Consider the following 3,565-nt stretch of genomic DNA (forward strand, 5'->3'; position numbering starts at 1 on the left):
TTCTTGGATTTCTCTGTGCAGAACACTCTCGTTCCCTTCCTTCCCACCCCTACTCGTTGGACAACAAGGCCGGGCCCTGTAGTTCTTCTCTGGAAGGCCTCGACCCTCTGAGTTAAGCCCTCCTAAGCCTCCATCCCCTCCCGGTGACCTCAGCAGCACATCGTATTTGTCCACCCTCTCCAATCTCATCCATGTTGACAGTTGAAGAAGCGGGAAGCGGTGACTTAAGATTAAGGGTGAGGTTTGTCGTCCTATGTTCTGGTACTTGTTGCCCTGGATGGATCATTGGACCTCTGAGCCTTAACTCAAATCTCTAAAACGGGATTAAGGCAGCACTTCTGTCATAGGGCTGGGCAGAATAAGATGACACGATGCACATAGCACATAAAGTAGGTGCTCAATAAACGATGGCAATTATTGTTAGACAAGGAGTCAGAGATGCTATTTTTGTTTTTAGTTTCCACTCCATCTCAAACGAATTTTGTGGCCTTAAGCAAGAAATTGAAAACTCCCTGAGTCTCAATTTTCTCATCTGTAGTCTGGAGACAAAAACAGCTTTCCCCTGTTTGCTCACAAGTTTGTTTTGAGACCTTATCAACGGCAGCAGCAGCAAGATCTCATTTCAGTTTCAGATTCTGAGGAGCTGCCTTTGGTTTCTGTGGTCGACTCCCCAGAGGTGCTAGGCACAGAAGGCCCTAAGGGGAGTTGCTTCAAAAGCCCTGCACACACACAGCAGGGGCATAGCCATAACCACACTCCCTTGTTCAGAAGCAACAAGGTCTCCTAAACCACGGTACCTGGCAACATTCTTGTAAACATCCCTCCAAACCAGAACCTCTCCAAGTCAGACATTCTGGGGCATCAAAATCTCAGCTCCCAGCAACGAATCAAAGCCCTAGGATCCAGTGACAGAAGCCAGATGGGAGCTCAAGTGTTCAGGCAGAATATCTATGGCCTTAGGCTGCAATATTGGCTTTGGCCTGTGTTTACCAAATGCCCAAGGTCTGCACTGCAAACCTACATCTGAGATGTGTGTGGGAAAGTTACAAGGGGGATGGCGTGGTATTCAGGGTAGGGTTGTGAGGGAAGCTGGGGCGGAGGAAACAGGACAGGGGCTGGAGAGGCACACAGTGGATGTCCTTGGTATTGATAATGACCACTTCTTAGAAATCTGAGAGCAAGTACAGTGTATGTGGTTGTTTTATGATCCCATGTACTTATATATATTTCATATGTGTGAAACCTGTAATAAAAGGAGGAGAAAAGCAGAAAGGAACCCTCAAATTCACCAAAAAACAAGAGTCAATATTATGAGGGTCGTGTCTGCCTTTGCCTATCCTGTAAACCTCAGCATCTCAACTGCCTCTCAGAGCCGGGTCCAGAGTGGGTAAAGGGTAACAGCTAGGTGAACATGTGGACATATACGTGGGGGAGGCTGTGACGCTCTGCCTACCTCTGGCCCCCACTTGGATTTGGCTGCCTTCCTCGGGTTCCACCTCTGCTGCATTTTATTTTTCAAAGTGCAGACCAGAGGGCAGAGGGCCTCCTAGGAACATTTTGTTTCTGCTCTGTTCTAGGACATAATACCATGGCCTGGCAAACAGACGGCCTAATCACTTAACATTGCTTGACTTCCAGCACATGTCCTGGCATGATTTATTTTCCTGATGACACCAGCCTGCTGCAAGGATCTTTGGAGTCACCTTCTCCAGCTTGGTTCTGCCTGCAAACACCTTCCCTAGGTGCCTGTCTTTCACATCCCCCGAGAGGTTGCTGGAAGTGCTAACACTCTCTTCTCTCAGCCAGGGAGAATACTGGGGTCTTTTCTCTCAAGCGGTAACTGAGAAAAGAGAGCAGCATTTGGTGGGAGCAGCTGCTGGTCCCATCCCTGCCCTCTGGCCTGCTACACCCTTGCTCCAGCTGGAAAGACCTGACAGGACGTCAACATTCTGTCTGCCACAGCTGCTTGCTTACTAGGGAGGGCATCTGGAGGAGGGGAGGCTTCCTGTGTGGTCAGAGGCGGAAAGAGGATGAGGAGAGATGCTTGCTCCTCCTATGGAAACAGATGACTCCCAACCTGCCAAACCAATGCCAGAGGGCTGGGGACTCCCAGGTGTTATCTGTGACAGTGTCTGCTGAGACAGGCAGACCCGGGAGCACAAAACTGCCCTCTTTCCAGTCAACCCCATTCCTAAGCCAGGGTCAGGCAGAGGTGGCTGTCATGGACTGGCTGGTGGCCAGGATGGGGCTGGGAAGAGTGCTAGGCCTGCTGGGAGTGCTCTCGGCCTCTGAGTGACCTCTCTGGGCCCTACTCTGCACTATAAGATAATATTAAGACATTGGACCGCCAGGGTGGCCTGCATACTCTAGCCAATCAGAATGAAGGAAAGCTTAATGGCTGGCGGTCTCAGCGGTGCCTGGCCTGAGCCCTTTAGGTGCTGCATGGTGAGTGATGGGGACGACCCGGAGGGAAGGGCCAGAGCACAGAAGGAGGCCCCGGGGAACTCAGACCATCCCCGATTCAATGCAAACTTGTTTCATCATTTTAACAACCAGCGTGGCCATATTCTCGCGGAATGTTAGAGTCGAATGCCAGCTCTGCTACCCTCTGAGAAAGGCGGGTGGGACCCTAGACTTATGTGCATCAGAGCCACTTGGGGAGACTGTTTAAAACACACATGCCCAGACCCCACCTCAGAACTACCAGACAAGCCTGTGAAGGGCCGTGGGCAGGGCTCACTCTGCTTCTGAAACCCGAGTGCCCAGGCCAGATGATCTCCAAGGACTCAGCTCCAGCTTCCAAGGGAGTCCTGATGACGTGGGCGAAGGAGTCCAGCACACTGCCTCCATGGGGAATGTCCCTCGTCCAGGTGCAGGCCCGTGGGCGAGGCAGGCCAGCCGGCAGGGGTGGCGCACCGAAGAGGAAGTGTCCACTTCACAGAAGCCACCTGGACCTTGCCCAGCCCCTGGGCTGCTGCTGTTCGGGCCTGGGCTGTATGGGCCCTCTGACTTCTCCAGAGACGTCAGAGGTCACTGAGCCAGGAACTGAGTCTGTCCTGTGTGTCACCAAGTCCCGGGTGGGGGCATTGCTTTAACTCTTCTTGCCCCCAAAGGCCTGTCTAGGGATGGGGTGGGAGGAGGGTCCCACATGAGAAGGGAAGGAGACCAGCCCCCTAAGTGAGGACTTGGTGCTGTGTAACAAGGCCGTTTCCTCGGTATGGTCCTCCGAGTGTGTCCTTTGTGGGTGGGACCCGCCTTCACCCTGCAGACGTCTCTCTCTCACATCCCCCACTCAAATCCTACCTCTGCGCCTTTCCTAGCTCAAAGGGCTGAACTCCAGACAAAGGGCGACCCTTCTTGGGAATCATCCGAGTCTCGGCTGAGGCATAGAGCTCTCACAGGATGGAATCTTCACCTTCAGATCTGAGGTTCCAGAGTTCTGCCTGGGATCTCCAGAAAATCGCGCGAAGGAATGTGGTTCCTCTAAGTATAAGAGAACTTGGCTTTCCACTCACCTCAGCCTCCCAAAGGCGCGGGATTACAGGCTGAGCCACCGAGCCCGGCT

Source organism: Carlito syrichta, unplaced genomic scaffold (genome assembly GCF_000164805.1).
Source record: "Carlito syrichta isolate Samal-C Ts95f unplaced genomic scaffold, Tarsius_syrichta-2.0.1 Scaffold59884, whole genome shotgun sequence".
NCBI classification, from domain to species: Eukaryota; Metazoa; Chordata; class Mammalia; order Primates; family Tarsiidae; genus Carlito; species Carlito syrichta.